Genomic DNA, 17,664 nt, shown 5'->3' on the forward strand with positions numbered 1-17,664 from the left:
ATTGTAGATATATCCCCATCCATATCCCCATATTATAGTTATGTCCCATATTGTAGTTATATCCCCATCCAGGTTCTCATATTGCAGTCATGTCCCCATATCCACTTCCCCATATTGTAGTTATGTCCCCATCCAGGTCCCCATATTATAGTTATGTCCCCATATTGCAGTTATATCCCCATCCAGGTTCTCATATTGTAGTCATGTCCCCATATCCAGGTCCCCATATTGTAGTCATGTCCCCATATTCAGGTCCCCATATTGTAGTTATGTCCCTAGGTTTTAGAGGAGGAAAATAGAAAAAACATTGAAGCAAAAAATGTGATCAATTCTGTACTAATATCCCCCATACTGGTATATATATGTCCCCAATCCAGGTATGCATGACCCCCTCATCCCTATCCTGGCATGCATGGCCCCCTCGCCTTCCTCATCCCTATCCTGGTAAGCATGACCCCCTAATTCTTATCCTGGTATGAGTGGCCCCCATCCCCATCCTGGTATGCATAACCCCCTCATGCCTATCCTAGTATGAATGGTTGCCTCATCCCTATCCTGGTATGCATGGCCCCCATCCCCACCTGGTATGCATGACCCCCTTGTGAGGATTCTGAATAGAACCCGAGAGTGGACCCTCTGGGTCGTGGCTCTAGAGCCCCCGAGGATGAGCGGACCAGATGGAACCACCAGGGTTCATACAGGGAGCGTTAGGAGCAGGCCCAAGGGGGATGTAGACACAACTGCTAGAGCAAAAGGGGTGACTAAGTTAGAGAAAAGGAGACTGAAGACAGAACGGAAAAGACTGGAACTGGGAAAGCTGGGTGTGATGGAACTTCAGGAGCCGGACATGGACAAAAAACGATGCTGCAAAAAGGAGACAAAAAGTAATAAAGCCAGGAAGACAAGACTAAATGCAGGACAAGTATATGTAATGACAAAGGGCAAGAAAGACAGAGACTCAGCGACAAATATGGTGGAGACACGGGGCAGGTATGATTGGGACACAGGGCAGGTACAGCGGAGACACGGGGCACTGGCACAGGGCAGGTATGACGGAGACACAGGGCCGATATGGTGGAGACACGGGGTACAGGCACAGGGCAGGTATGGCGGAGACATGGAGTACAGGCACAGGGCAGGTATGGGGGAGACATGGAGCACAGGCACAGGGCAGGTAAGGCGGAGACACGCAGTACAGGCACAGGGCAGGTATGGCGGAGACACGGAGTACAGGCATAGGGCAGGTATGGCGGAGATACGGAGCACAGGCACAGGGCAGGTATGGCGGAGACACGGAGTACAGGCATAGGGCAGGTATGGCGGAGATACGGAGCACAGGGCAGGTAAGTCGGAGTCACGGAGTACAGGCACAGGGCAGGTATGGTGAAGACACGGAGCACAGGCACAGGGCAGGTAAGGCGGAGACACGGAGTACAGGCACAGGGCAAGTATGGCGGAGACACAGAGGAGCCTGAAAGGAAAAAGGAACGCTGACAATAAGGTACAGCAAAAACCTCAGAAGCTCAGGCGTCTTACCTGAGAAGACGCAGGGAAGAAATACCCGATGGGCGCCGCGATGTTGGGGCAGAGCCATTGGGTTGTGACCTCCCAGGGAGCCCTGCGGCGCAGGAGGCGCTACTGCGCATGCGCAAAGAAACAACGTGCCGGGAACCAGCAAAGACAGAGGAGGAGCAGCGAGGGACAGAGTCGGGGGTGCACAGAGGGATGGGAGAAGGCAGGTAAGTATGCGCGGTTGTGACAGTACCCCCCTCTTACTCCCCCTCTTTTTAGTGCTAGAGAGAAACCTCTTCATGATAAGAGGAGCATTGATGTTTTCTCCGGGCTCCCACGATCTCTCCTCAGGACCAAATCCCTCCCAATCAATCAAAAAATAAGTTTTCCCCCTAATAATCTTTTTGGCAAGGATATATTTTACATAAAAGACATCATCAGAAGTGCTGGGTTGAGGAGAGTGAGAGAGAGAGAAGAATGAAAACAATTAAAGACTGCAGGTTTGAGAAGAGACACATGGAAGGCATTGGGAATTCGTAACGAAGCAGGTAGTCTCAATTTGTAAGCTATGTCATTGATGCAACTTAAGATCGGAAAGGGACCAATGTAAAGGGGACCTAGTTTGTGAGAAGGAATCTTAAGTTTAATATAACGTGAAGAGAGCCAAACCTTATCACCGGGAATATATGGGGAAGCGTCCAGACGCTTCTTATCGACATACCTCTTCATTCTGCAACTAGATCTTTCGAGAGCATCTTTGGTCTCCCTCCAGACTTTAGAGAATTCCAAGGACAAGAAATCTGCCACCGGTACACCTGAGGTGAGAGAAACAGGAAGAGGAACGCCAGGATGTAGACCGAAAACTACAAAGAAAGGAGACTTGGAAGAAGATTCACTGGGAAGATTGTTATAAGCGAACTCAGCCCAAGGGAGAACAGAAACCCAATCATCCTGGTGAGCATTGGAGAAATGCCGAAGGTAGGTAGTTAGAACTTGATTAACTTGCTCCACTTCGCCGTTGGATTGTGGATGGTAAGCGGAAGAGAAATCCAGGTTGATCTTCATTAATCCGCAAAGAGCTCACCAAAAACGAGAGGTAAATTGGACCCCTCGGTCAGAAACAATATGCTATAGGAAGCCATGAAGACAGAAGACTTGATGTAAAAAGATTTTTGCCAACTCAGGGGCGGAAGGCAGACCTGGCAAAGCAACAAAGTGGGCCATCTTGGAAAACCGATTTACAATTACCAAGATGACAGTACAATTTGAAGAACGAGGCAAATCAGTAACGAAGTCCATAGCGATATGGCTCCAAGGGACAGAAGGCACTGGCAGAGGATGCAGGAGTCCGGACGGAAGTTGTCTGGGAACCTTGTTTCTGGCACAGGAAGGACAAGAAGCAATAAACTTCGAGACGTCTTGGCGAAGGGACGACCACCAATAGTGGTGAGAGATAAGAGCAAGTGTCTTCTTGACTCCAATATGTCCTGCAAACTTGGAGGAATGTCCCCAATGCAAAACTCTCTCCTTGTCATGGTCCAACACCATCGTCTTGCCAGGTGGTGGAGAGACCACCCTCAGAGGGGCTAGAGTGATGATTCTCGCAGGATTGATAATATGTGCCGGACATTCCTCTATGTCCATTGGCTGAAAGGATCTAGAATGAGCATCCGCCTTGACGTTCTTATTACCGGGTCGGAAATGAAGTTCAAAATCAAACCGTCCGAAGAATAAGGACCACCTAGCTTGCCGTGGATTGAGCCTCTGAGCAGACTGAACATAGGCTAAATTCTTGTGGTCTGTGTATATGATGAAAGGAAGCACGGCCCCTTCAAGAAGATAATGCCACTCCTCTAAAGCTAACTTAATAGCCAGTAGTTCCTTATCTCCTATGGAATAATTCCATTCAGGGGAAGAGAAGCCTTTGGAGAAGAAGCCACAAGTAACTAAGTGGCCAGAGGAGGATCTTTGCAAGAGGACTGCACCAGCTCTGACGGAAGATGAGTCGACCTCGATGATAAATGGTCTATTTGTATCAGGGCAATGAAGCACAGGAGCCGCAGCGAATTTTTGCTTCAGAGACTGGAATGCATCTTCAGCTTCAGAGGTCCAAAGACTGGAGTTGACTCCTTTGCGAACAAGAGCAGAAATAGGTTTGACAATCGAAGAGAAATGAGGGATGAACTGTCTATAGTAATTGGCAAAGCCAAGAAAACGTTGGATTGATTTTGTTCCAAGAGGACGAGGCCAATTAAGAACAGCAGATACCTTCTCAGGATCCATCTCCAGACCGGACTTCGAGACGATGTAACCAAGAAAGGGTAGAGAGGACTGCTCAAAGACGCACTTCTCAATCTTCGCAAAAAGATGTTTCTCCCTTAGTCGTTGCAAAACCTGACGAACGTCTAGTTTATGGGTGGAAAGATTTGGAGAGAAGATGAGAATGTCGTCAAGATATACCACGACACTGGAGTAGAGGAGATCCCGGAATACATCGTTTACAAACTCTTGGAATACCGCTGGAGCATTGCAGAGGCCAAACAGCATAACTAGGTATTGTGGTGCGGTGACCCATGTTACAGCCAGGGGGCGCTGTGTGTGTGCTTCAGCATGCGCTTGGAGGCATAATTATGGTGATGAGACAAAGTCTGGTAGGATTGTAAATGGCCGGTATGTGTCGCAGGGGTGCTCTGCGCTGTAAGCCCAAAATTATATGGTTATGCTGGGACTTATAGTTCCACAAGAGTTTGCTGTGTTTACTTATAAGGGCGGGCTTATAGAGCTAGTTATGAGAAATGGGCAGGTCATACTAGCCACACACACACAACTCCCACCTATGGGAGTGGTTACAACCATATAATGTGACTGAGGTCTGGTCAAATGGGTCAGAGTGTATGGATCTGTTTGGTCCATATGCAAGGTCCTGGATGGTCGGTGTTGGAAGCTCCTGTGAGTGGAGTCTACCTGGAAGCACCTGAGAGACCGTGGACCTGGATGGTCGGTGTTGGAGTCTCCTGTGAGTGGAGATGTCCTGGAAGCACCTAGAGAGACTGTGGTCCTGAACGCTCAGGGTGTTGGATTGTCCTGAGATGGACTGGAGTCCTGCTGCACCTGGTGAGAGTGTGAGTCCTGAACGCTCAGGGTGTTGGATTGTCCAGGGATGGACTGGAGTCCTGTAAGCACCTGGTAAGACCATGGACTGATGGCCTGTGTGTTGGAAGTGCCTGTGATTGGACTTCCTGGAAGCGCATGGAGAGGCTGCATCTACAGAGCCTGTGACGGCTTCTGTGTTGGGGAAGCTACAGGTCCTACTGTGGGTCTGGACTATCCGAGGTGCCCTGGTCACAAGGACGGTGATCCCAGTGAGGCAGCTTTCCCCTGTGAACCAGTACTGGCAGGAGTCAGTGTGTGGAGCTGGAGCTCCTGAAAGGTAACTCCAGGTAACAAGGGGTTACAGGCAGACACAGATCTGCCATTGGAACAGACTGTCAATGGTAAATGTGTTCCGTTGATCTATGTAATGAAATACTGTATGTCATGTGGTTTATGATGTTTAATAAACCAGATGAGACTGTTTACGTGGAGAAACCGTGCCTGAGTGCTTAAATCCTGTGCTAAGCGAGTGTTCCCCAACCCACTCAGGTAGCGTTTCACCACAGTGTTTATAGTGACCGTCGCGAGTGTTGAATGCGGTCTTCCACTCATCCCCAGCACGAATTCGAATCAGATTGTACGCTCCACGCAGATCAAGTTTGGTAAAAATCTGCGCTCCTTTAAGGCGATCGAAGAGTTCAGGAATAAGTGGCAGCGGGTATTTGTTCTTCACCGTAATGTTGTTTAGACCTCTATAATCAAATCAAGGATGAAGAGAGCCATCCTTCTTCTTCACGAAGAAGAAGCCTGCTCCAGCAGGAGAAGAGGACTTCCGAATAAAACCCCTAGCAAGGTTCTCTTGAATGTATTCCGACATGGCTTGTGTCTCTATAGGCGAGAAGGGATAGATCCTATCTCTAGGAGGGGTAGCACCAGGAACAAGATCAATAGGACAATCGTAGAGTCGGTGCGGAGGAAGACTTTCAGCCTCCCTTTTGTCAAAAACATCCGAGAAAGAACTGTAGACACAGGGAGAAGAAGAAGAACCCACAGGGCGCACCGGCAGCAGACAACGATCCCGACAGAACTCTCCCCAGCGCAAAACATTACCGTTATGCCAATCTAAAGAGGGCTTGTGGTTCCGCAACCAAGAAACATAAAATGCAATTTTCTCCCTATGCAAAGCCCCTAATTGAAGCTCCACCTCATGTGTAACTTGCGTAATGGTCTCCTGTAAAGGTTTACCATCTATGGATGCAAGGATCAGAGTGTTCTCCAAAGTCCCGACAGGGACAGAAAATTTAATGACCTCCTCGAGCCTAATAAAATTCCCAGCAGTGCCTGAATCCACATAAGCGTCTAAAGAGAAACCCTTACCACAAATGTACAATAAAACAGACAAAGTGAGGGGCAGAGAGGTATCACATACACCTAGGGAGGCCTCTCTTACCTGACCTAGGCGGAGAAGTTTTCCGGACGTTCAGGAGAAGTCCGCAACAGATGAGAGGCGCTATAGAAGCATAGCCCTTGAGTATGTCTCTCCTTACGTCGTTGTTCAGACATCCTGAGACGATTGACTTGCATCGGTTCAGGAGCGGACGCCATGGAAGATGTTCCAGATCGAGGACTAAATGGTCTACGAGAAGCAGGGGAAGGCCGAAGAAGTCTCCTCTCACGGGCACGCTCCTGGAAACGAAGATCAATACGGGTAGCCAGGGAAATCAAATCCTCCAAAACCGTTGGAGTGTCCTGACTGGCAAGTTCATGCTTTATACTCCCGGAGAGGCCCCGCCAGAAGGCACCCACCAAAGCCTCATTATTCCAGCCTAAAACGGAAGATAGGGTGCGAAACTGGATGGCGTCATTGATTTAAAAAACCTCGACATAATTTGGGATCACCATTGTACCGCGGAGGTTTTGCCAAGCGGGGAGGAGGGTGGGGAGCAGAGTCAGAGGCAGAGGTGGGAGCGGCCGATTGTAAAGAAAGCAACCGGTTGTCCACCGATGCCATATAGCTAAGAATATGAGCCTGGGTGTCTCACTGCTGAACCAACTCCTGCTGTAGGCCAGCTAACTGAGAAGCATTCCCGGGATCCAAAGACTGAAGCGAGGAAAGACGGGTATCCATAGTCTTCATGAAGGCCATAATACGGGTCTGATTCTCCCGTAAGAAGACCAGCTCTTTTTGTGCGGCACAAGCTCCAGCGGGATCCATGGCCTGAGGTTACTGTGAGGATTCTGAATAGAACCCGAGAGTGGACCCTCTGGGTCGTGGCTCTAGAGCCCCCGAGGATGAGCAGACCAGATGGAACCAACCCCCTATAAAGGGAGCGTTAGGAGCAGGCCCAAGAGGGATGTAGACACAACTGCTAGAGACAAAGGGGCAACTAAGTTAGAGAAAAGGAGACTGAAGACAGAACGGAAAAGACTGGAACTGGGAAAGCTGGGTGTGATGGAACTTCAGGAGCCGGACATGGACAAAAACGATGCTGCAAAAAAGGAGACAAAAAGTAATAAAGCCAGGAAGACAAGACTAGATGCAGGACAAGTATATGTAATGACAAATAACAAGAAAGACAGAGACTCAGGGACAAATATGGCGGAGACACGGGGCAGGTATGATTGGGACACAGGGCAGGTACGGCGGAGACACGGGGCACTGGCATAGGGCAGGTATGACGGAGACACAGGGCTGATACGGCGGAGACACGGGGTACAGGCACAGGGCAGGTATGGCGGAGACACGGAGTACAGGCACAGGGCAGGTAAGGCGGAGACACGGAGTACAGGCACAGGGCAGGTATGGTGGAGACACGGAGTACAGGCACAGGGCAGGTGTCAGGACCCTGAACATTTTTTACCTTTTGTGCATTACTGCCCTTTTCCAAGATGGCGTCTTTGGTCTCATGTGCACTGTGTCTTCCTGCTATAAAACTCCACCCCAGCCTTCAGTCTGTGCTAGAGTATTCTGCCTTGCATCCAGCTCCTGACCTCTGATTACTCCCTGGCTATATACCTGCTCCTGTGAACCCGTGTGGTGATCCTGCTACTCTGCTCTGAGTTCCTGCTGCATACACCTGTTTCCAGTAATCCTCCTTCATCTGCTGCTCGTGTTTACTTCCATCTCATTTGCTGGACATGTAAGCTGTTTCTGCTCTGCAAAAACCTGAGACCATTAACCAGGCCTCCCTGGTTGAGCTAAGATATGATTTGATGTTAAAAAAGGGGGGTAAACACTGGCGCTGCACTAACTGGTCAGTATGGGGAGAGGGAAATGAAGCTGCTGGTGAGGTGACAGGGACTGTGCTGAACCCTGTCTAAAATAAATAAATAATCCAATAAAACCAATGCCACACCTGCGCTGATAGGAAGGGGATACTGCATGCACTAAGGCGCTGCCTGCTGTGAGGGCAAAGACGGAGCTAATCCCGCTCTGCTTAATGGAAAAGGTCCGGTGTGCATACACTTTACATTCGTACACACGCACCTCCTAGAAGTTGTGGAGGTCAGTGGATATCCAAGGTTCCTCTGTCGGTGAGCGGTATAGAGAGCGGTACAAATTCCACCCTATGGGAGCCCATGACCAGACACACCAAGTTATATGGGCAGATCTATCTTAGGGGGCGTAGGCTATATAAGGACGGGTCCTTCAGGGAACTTCAGCCCTGACGAAGAAGGAGTCCCTCCTTCGAAACGCGTTGGTTGGTTGCCCTGACAAGCACCCGCCCCACTTGTGACGTCACCACCTTAGCCACGCCCTCCCCCTTCACACCGCATCTGCTCCGGCGTTGCTTCCGGCCGGGGCACGCTAGGAGTAAGCGGTTCTCACCCTTGCTAGACGCCCAGCATTCAATCTTCCATCTGGGCATAATCGGCTCCGGATCTCCCTAAAGGTGTGCGGTCCAGCCCGGCTCACCGACAGAGGAACCTTGGATATCCACTGACCTCCACAACTTCTAGTAAGTGCGTGTGTACGAATGTAAAGTGTATGCACACCGGACCTTTTCCATTAAGCAGAGCGGGATTAGCTCCGTCTTTGCCCTCACAGCAGGCAGCGCCTTAGTGCATGCAGTATCCCCTTCCTATCAGCGCAGGTGTGGCATTGGTTTTATAAGATATGATTTGAACTGCCTTATAAGCTTATCTATCTGTGTTTGGACTAAGACAAGGATTTATTCGTGTCAAGTATCCTCAAGAATAACTGTGCTTCATAGACTTTCTGCTTGATTGCATTTTCCTCTGAAGTTTCCTATAGACTGCTAAGCTGCGTTTAATATTTACACCAAGTGTTGTGGACTTGAGTTTCTCTCTGCACCTGTTTGAATCACCGTGTGATAATATAGACTTTACCACTTATAAAACTGTGTCCTGTAGTTGTCTTGTTCCACGCAAAGAGTCTCCTGAGTTATCCCCTATAATTATTACAGTATACTCTAGCCATAAAATAAAAAGGAGACTGCTGGAACAATGACTGCAGAGAGCAGATTAGAGCATGTGTTTTCCATAATTAGATCACTGCAGAAAGATGTGGAAGGTCTGCAAAAGAAGTTTGGAAGCTTTGAATACAATCAACAAGTGTTTGGACAAACTTTGCAGGACCTAAGCAACCGCATGGCAGCCCAGGAAAACAAACTTGCTGGCATAGAGTCCCAGTATGGACGGGCTTTTCAGGACATAAGCACGCAAATAGCTGCACAAGTGACTTTACCCTCTGGGCAACCGCCACCAGCTATCCCACCTAAGTTGCCCCCATTCAGATTTAATGGTGATCGCGACAAATTTCGTGGCTTTGTGAATCAATGTATGCTATATTTTGATGTGCATGCTGACCGTTTTCCTACTGATAGATCCAAAGTATTGTGTGTAATAATGCTACTGACCTCACGAGCGCTCGCCTGGGCGAATCCGATGATTGAGTCTCGTGACCCACGGTTAAATAACTTGGATGATTTCTTGGCCGCTATGGCATTAATGTTTGATGACCCTAATCGCCGTGCAACCGCTGAATCTGCTTTGTTGTCTTTACGCCAGGCTAAACGTTCTGTTATTGAGTATGCCACTGAATTCAGGAGATTGGCGGTAGATACCAATTGGGACAGTTATGCACAATTGCCTATTTTTAAAAGGGGTCTGTCTAGTATTATAAAAGATGAACTAGCTCGCTCTGAGTCACCACAAGAGCTAGAGACATTTATACAGCATTGTGTGCGCATAGACATTCGCCTTACTGAGCGTAGGCAGGAGAAATTTGCTGCATATAACCGTATTTCTAACTTTTCCCTTCCTTCCAAAGAGCCTGCAGGTAAAACCTCTCGGGAGGTGGAGGAGGTGCCCATGCAAATTGATTCCGTTCAGAGGCGCGAGATCAATGAGCGCCGGGAGCATCGCCTTCGTGAAAGTCTATGTTTCTACTGCGGCCAGTCTGACCACTTCTTGATCAATTGTCCTAAGTGTCCTAGACGGCCTAACAAGGTGCTAGCAGCAGTAGGGGAGTATGACAACTGTGATGATGAATCTGACATCTCTGAATGTAGCCTGCCTTTAAACGCTGTATTCCATTCACTTTCTATGACTTCACCCTTCAAGGAGCTGAAAGAGAAGAACTCTCACTGTTCTCTCCCTATTAAGATCCTGTGTTCAGGACAGTGGATTTCCAGTGCAGCTATGATTGACTCAGGTGCAGGTGGCAATTTCATGGATATCACATTTGCCAAGGAACATGGTATTGAAATTCAGCAAAGAGCCTCTCCAATTACCATGGAAACAGTGGATGGGTCACCTTTAATCTCTGGGCCTGTGGATCAGGAGACCCCTTGAAATTTTGTTGGAGCCTAATCATCAGGAGCAACTTTCTTTCTTGCTAATTTCTTCTCCTCATTTTCCTGTGATTTTAGGCATTCCTTGGTTGCGTTCTCAGAACCCAATTATCAACTGGGAGACCAAGGAGATTATCTTTCCAACAAGGAGCAACTCAGCGTTAACAGAAGCTGTCCCTGAGTCCACGGCTACGAAACCACATGTACAGGTATTTTCTTTACCTCCAGCATATAAAGAGTTCTCTGACATCTGTGACAAGAAGAATGCAGATCAGCTTCATCCACACAGGCATTATGACTGTCCCATTGAGCTGCTTCCTGGGGCAGCTATTCCTTTTGGTAACGTATACCCTTTGGCGGCACCTGAGCTTCAAGCCTTAAAGGAGTATATTGATGAAAATCTGGCCAAAGGCTTCATACGTCCTTCTTCCTCACCAGCAGGGGCACCTATATTTTTTGTAAAAAAGAAGGATGGGACCCTGAGACCCTGTGTTGACTATCGGGAACTCAATAAGGTAGCCGTACGAAACCGTTACCCTTTGCCTCTGATTCCCGAATTACTGGAAAGAGTCCGCCATGCTAAGGTGTTCTCTAAACTGGATCTTCGTGGGGCTTATAATTTGGTGCGTATTCGTCCAGGGGATGAGTGGAAGACAGCATTTCAATGCCGGTATGGACACTTTGAATATCTCGGGATGCCCTTCGGGCTTTGTAATGCCCCTGCAATGTTTCAACACCTTGCTAATGACATTTTCAGAGATTTGTTGGACCAGTTTGTGGTGATCTATTTGGACGATAGTCTAATCTTTTCTGACTCTCTACAGGAACATGAAGAACATGTCAAAGCTGTTTTAAGACGTCTGAAAGAGAACCATCTGTATATCAAGCCGGAGAAATGCGAGTTCCATCGTTCTGAGATACAGTTCTTAGGTTATATCATCTCTCCCCAGGGGCTGAACATGGAATCTGGTAAGATTCAGGCTATCCTTGACTGGCCGGTACCCAAGAACGTTAAGGAGATCCAACGTTTTATTGGTTTTGCAAATTTCTACAGACGCTTCATTCAAAATTTTTCTGATATTGTCCGTCCCATTACTTCCTTGACAAAGAAGGAAAAGCCCTTTAAGTGGTCATCACAGGCTCAAGAAGCTTTTGATCAGCTTAATATCTGTTTCACATCAGCACCGCTGTTGATACACCCAGATCCAACACTTTCATTCATTGTGGAGGTGGACGCTTCTGATAATGCTTTGGGGGCTATTTTCTCCCAAAGAACTGGAGAGAAGGGTCTGCTACATCCTTGTGCTTTCTTTTCCCGTAGACTAACCTCAGCAGAGAAGAATTATGACGTGGGAGACAAGGAATTGCTGGCTATTATTGCGGCTTTCAAAGAATGGATGCATCATCTGCAAGGAGCTGCACAACAGATCATAGTGCTAACTGACCATCGCAATTTAGAGTTCCTTAGATCCGCTAGATGTCTTTCTCCTCGTTAGGCTCGTTGGAACTTATTTTTAAATCAATTTAACTTTGTTATCTCGTACCGTCCAGGTTCTCGTAATGGGAAGGCTGATGCTTTATCCCGAATCCATGCTGCGGATTCCGTACCTGGAGCCCCGTCCAAGACCATTCTATCTGATGCCAATTTCATCGGAGTTATCCACGATCAGGACTTGTGGAAGGAGTGCAGGGAGGCCTATGATGGTGATGTATTTCTGGCCAACCCACCTGTGGATATTAATCTTGTCTTTAAGGGTGGCATGTGGTTCAGAGATCGACGTATCTACGTCCCTGAGGTCGTCCGTCTGCAGATCCTCAAGTTGGTACATGACTCCAAGTTGGCTGGTCACAGGGGGGTACAGAAGACACAAGAGTTCCTGAGCCGTTTCTTCTGGTGGCCAACTTGCCTGAAGGATACCAAGGACTATGTTCTCTCTTGCGAGGTATGGGCCCGTTACAAAACTCATGTGGCACCTACGGGTCTTCTAAAACCATTACCTGTTCCGTCCCGCCCTTGGGGGTCTATATCAATGGACTTTATTGTGGAGCTGCCTACATCAGGGGGCATGAATACAATCATGGTGGTAGTTGATTGCCTGACTAAAGCTGCTCATTTTGTTCCATGCACCGGCCTCCCCTCAGCTAAAGATACAGTGAACTTGATTATACAGAATGTCTTTCGGTTGCATGGGGTTCCGGATGAGATCATCTCTGACCGTGGAGTACAGTTCACTTCAAGATTCTGGAAGGGGTTTTGCTCTGCACTCAATATTAATGTCTGTCTCTCTTCTGCTTACCATCCCCAGACAAATGGTCAGACTGAGCATACCAACCAGATGCTGGAACAATATCTAAGATGCTATGTCAGCCATCTCCAGGATGATTGGTTGGAGTTGCTGCCATTAGCCGAATTTTCATATAATAATTCTCAGAGCGCCTCCATTAAATTTACACCTTTCTTTGCCAATCTGGGTTATCATCCGTGTATTTTACCTAGGTCTCCAATTAATTCTCCGGTTCCGGCAGTGGAGGAAAGGCTGACAGCGATGAGACAAAATCTGGAGGTTCTGAAGGAATCCCTGACCACAGCTCAAGAACGTTATAAGAGATCGGCTGATAGATTCCGTAAACCTGCACCCATGTTCAAGGTAGGAGATTCGGTGTTGTTAGAATCTGAAGTTAAACGTTCCTTCACAAAAACTTGGACAGAAATTCATTGGCCCTTTCAAGATCAACGGTATTGTGAGCTCTGTGGCCTGCCGGCTGAAGCTGGCTAGGACTATGAAGGTACACCCAGTTTTTCATGCATCTTTACTGAAGCCTGTATCTCCTAATACCTTCCAGGGACGTGTTGTGCCACCTCCGCAGCCTGTGGTGATTGATGGGCAAGAATAATTTTTGGTGGAGGAAATTATTGATTCTTTGATTCGCAGGAATCGGCTCCAATTTCTGATAAGATGGCAGGGATATCCCCCTGAGGAAGACTCTTGGGAACCTGTGGAAAACATCAATGCCCAACAGAAGATTTCTCGTTTTCATCAGAGATTCCCTGAGAAACCAGGTCCAGGATCATCCTGAGGCCACTTCTAAGGAGGGAGTAATGTCAGGACTCTGAACATTTTTTTACCTTTTGTGCATTACTGCCCTTTTCCAAGATGGCATCTTTGGTCTCATGTGCACTGTGTCTTCCTGCTATAAAACTCCACCCCAGCCTTCAGTCTGTGCTAGAGTATTCTGCCTTGCATCCAGCTCCTGACCTCTGGTGACTCCCTGGCTATATACCTGCTCCTGTGAACCTGTGTGGTGATCCTGCTACTCTGCTCTGAGTTCCTGCTGCATACACCTGTTTCCAGTAATCCTCCTTCATCTGCTGCTCGTGTTTACTTCCATCTCATTTGCTGGACATGTAAGCTGTTTCTGCTCTGCAAAAACCTGAGACCATTAACCAGGCCTCCCTGGTTGAGCTAAGATATGATTTGAACTGCCTTATAAACGTATCTATCTGTGTTTGGACTAAGACAAGGATTTATTCGTGTCAAGTATCCTCAAGAATAACTGTGCTTCATAGACTTTCTGCTTGATTGCATTTTCCTCTGAAGTTTCCTATAGACTGCTAAGCTGCGTTTAATATTTACACCAAGTGTTGTGGACTTGAGTTTCTCTCTGCACCTGTTTGAATCACCGTGTGATAATATAGACTTTACCACTTATAAAACTGTGTCCTGTAGTTGTCTTGTTCCACGCAAAGAGTCTCCTGAGTTATCCCCTATAATTATTACAGCAGGTATGGCGGATACACGGAGCACAGGCACAGGGCAGGTAAGTCAGAGACAGGGAATACAGGCACAGGGAGGTATGGTGGAGACACGGAGCACAGGCACAGGGCAGGTAAGGCGGAGACACGGAGTACAGGCACAGGGCAGGTATTGTGGAGACACAGAGGAGCCTGAAAGGAAAAAGGAACGCTGACAACAAGGTACAGTGAAAACCTAAGAAGCTCAGGCGTTTTACCTGGGAAGACGCCGGGAAAAAATACCCGATGGGCGCCGCCATGTTGGGGCGGAACAATTGAGGTCGCGATCTCCCAGAGAGCCCTGCGGTGCAGGAGGCGCGACTGCACATGTGCGAAGGAACGACCGTCGGGAACAAGCAAAGACAGAGAAGGAGCGGCGAGGGACAGAGTCGGGGGCGCGCCGAGGGATGGGAGAAGGCAGGTAAGTATGCGCGGTCGTGACAACCCTCATGCCTATCCTGGTATGAATGACCCCTTCATATCTAGCCTGGTATGCATGGCCTGATGGCTTCTGACAGGTCTCTGATCCCTCAGTGACCTTCCCCCTATTTTACATAATGAATATTCTATATACGCTGCTCAAAAAAATAAAGGGAACACTAAAATCCCACATCCTATATATTATATGTAGTATTCACTACATAGTGGAATGTGTTGAGATCAATAAAACCTAAAAATTATCAACGTAAATCACAACTAATATCCCACGGAGGTCTGGAGTTGGAATGATGCTTAAAATCAAAGTGGAAAATGAAGTTACAGGCTGATCCAACTTCAGTGGAAATGCCTCAAGACAAGGAAATGATGCCCAGTAGTGTGTGTGGCCTCCACGTGCCTGTATGACCTCTCCACAATGCCTGGGCATGCTCCTTATGAGGCGTTCGGATGGTCTCCTGAGGGATCTCCTCCCAGACCTGGACTAAAGCATCCGCCAACTCCTGGACAGTCTGTGGTGCAATCAGATTCAGGTCTGGGGAACGGGTGGGCCAGTCCATAGCTTCAATGCCTTCATCTTGCAGGAACTGCTGACACACTCCAGCCACATGAGGTCTGGCATTGTCCTGCTTTAGAAGGAACCCAGGGCCAACCGCACCAGCATATGGTCTCACAAGGGGTTTGAGGATCTCATCTCGGTACCTAATGGCAGTCAGGCTACCTCTGGCGAGCACATGGAGGGCTGTGCGGCCCTCCAAAGAAATGCCACCCCACACCATTAATGACTCACTGCCAAACCGGTCATGATGAAGGATGTTGCAGGCAGCAGATCGCTCTCCACGGCGTCTCCAGACTCTGTCACGTCTGTCACATGAGCTCAGTGTGAACCTGCTTTCATATGTGAAGAGCACAGTGTGCCAGTGGCGAATTTGCCAATCCTGGTGTTCTGTGGCAAATGCCAAGCGTCCTGCATGGTGTTGGGCTGTGAGCACAACCCCCATCTGTTGACGTCGGGCACTCAAACCATCCTCCTGGAGTTGGTTTCTAACCGTCTGTGCAGACACATGCACATTTGTGGCCTGCTGGAGGTCATTTTGCAGGGCTCTGGCAGTGCTCCTTCTGTTCCTCCTTGCACAATGGCTGAGGTAGCGGTCTTGCTGCTGGGTTGTTGCCCTCCTATGGCCCCCTCCACGTCTCCTGGTGTACTGGCCTGTCTCCTAGTAGCGCCTCCAGCCTCTGGACACTACGCTGACAGACACAGCAAACCTTCTTGCCACAGCTCGCATTGATGTGCCATCCTGGATGAGCTGCACTACCTGAGCCACTTGTGTGCTTCCTAAGTGGACAGTTTGATTTCACAGAAGTTTGATTTAGGCCGGTTTCACATTTGCGGTTGTGTCCGCAGTGTTTGTGCTGCAATTTTCCGCATGCGTTGTGTTTTCCTATCTTTAACATTAAGGACGCATGTGTCTGCGATTGGTTGCGTTTTGCAGCGTTTGACGACGCATGCGTCGTTTCATCGTCTGCGGCTTGGCGCGGTAAACGCTACATGTAGCAATTTTAGAGGCATCAATTTGCCGCCTAGAAACGTATGCGATTGTTAGCGCTAGGAATGCGGCAAAAAAACGCATTACAGTCTATGGGAACGCATGCGTACACATGTCTTTGCGTACGCATGCGTTTGATGCGCTTGCGTACTTCGGACTGCGCATGTCCAGGAACTGATTTAGACATGCCCATTAAAGACACACCCTCCTGGAAATATCAAACGCACGCGCATAAAAAGCGCAAACATATGTAAAATCCCATGCAAACGCTGCGGTTTTTTTACCATCATGTGTAAGCTGATGCGGATAAAAAACGCTGCGTTATCAGACATTTGCATGCGTTTTTGCATGCGTTTGCGGTTGCGGACAATACGCTGCGGACTTAACCGCAAATGTGAAAGTACCCTAAGGCTACTTTACTTTACTTGGATTTAGATTCTGTTGTTTAAGTGTTCCCTTTATTTTTTGAGAAGTTTATTTTAAAAAAATAAATCACCTTCTGCAGGCAGGCGCCGACACCTGCGCTGCACCATGAGTGCATCCATATTGTGCATTTAATTATTCTTTTTGATGGTATCTGATAGCTGCTACTGTGCAGGTGACGGCAGTGCCATCATGGTAAAGAAAAAAAAGCCTTCTCCAAGATGGCGCCGCCGGAGCCTGCACAGTAACATCTATCGGATCTTAGCAGAAACAGGAGCACAGGTAGGTAGATGGATGGCACTTCCCCCTCACCCCAATGCACGTTTCACTGTCGCTTCTTCCGACGCCACTGGAAACATGCGCTGGGCTGAAGGATAGATAGATAGATAATAGATAGATAATAGATAGATATGGGATAGATAGATAGATAGATGGATAGATAGATAGATAGATAGATAGATAGATAGATAATAGATAGATATGGGAAAGATAGATAGATAGATAATAGATAGATGATAGATAATAGATAGATAATAGATAGATGACAGATAATAAATAGATAGATAATAGATAGATATGGGATAGATAGATAGATAGATAGATAGATAGATAGATAGATAGATAATAGATTGATAGATACATAGATAGATATGAGGATAGATAGATAGATAATAGATAGATGATAGATAATAGATAGATGACAGATAATAAATAGATAGATAGATAATAGATAGATGACAGATAATAAATAGATAGATAGATAGATAGATAGATAGATAGATAGATAGATAGATAATAGATAGATAATAGATAGATGACAGATAATAGATAGATAATAGATAGATGACAGATAATAGATAGATAATAGATAGATGACAGATAATAAATAGATAGATAATAGATAGATATGGGATAGATAGATAGATAGATAATAGATTGATAGATACATAGATAGATATGAGGATAGATAGATAATAGATAGATGATAGATAATAGATAGATGACAGATAATAAATAGATAGATAGATAATAGATAGATGACAGA

General features: G+C 47.3%; 1 protein-coding gene across 1 annotated transcript in view; it reads left to right on the forward strand.

Annotated features, from left to right (window-relative positions):
• WDR86 (WD repeat domain 86) overlaps positions 1-17,664 on the forward strand; it is a 110,236-nt gene that overhangs the window by 45,313 nt on the left and 47,259 nt on the right. The window lies entirely within an intron of this gene.

The sequence above is a fragment of the Ranitomeya variabilis genome, chromosome 6 (assembly GCF_051348905.1).
Source record: "Ranitomeya variabilis isolate aRanVar5 chromosome 6, aRanVar5.hap1, whole genome shotgun sequence".
Classification (NCBI taxonomy): Eukaryota; Metazoa; Chordata; class Amphibia; order Anura; family Dendrobatidae; genus Ranitomeya; species Ranitomeya variabilis.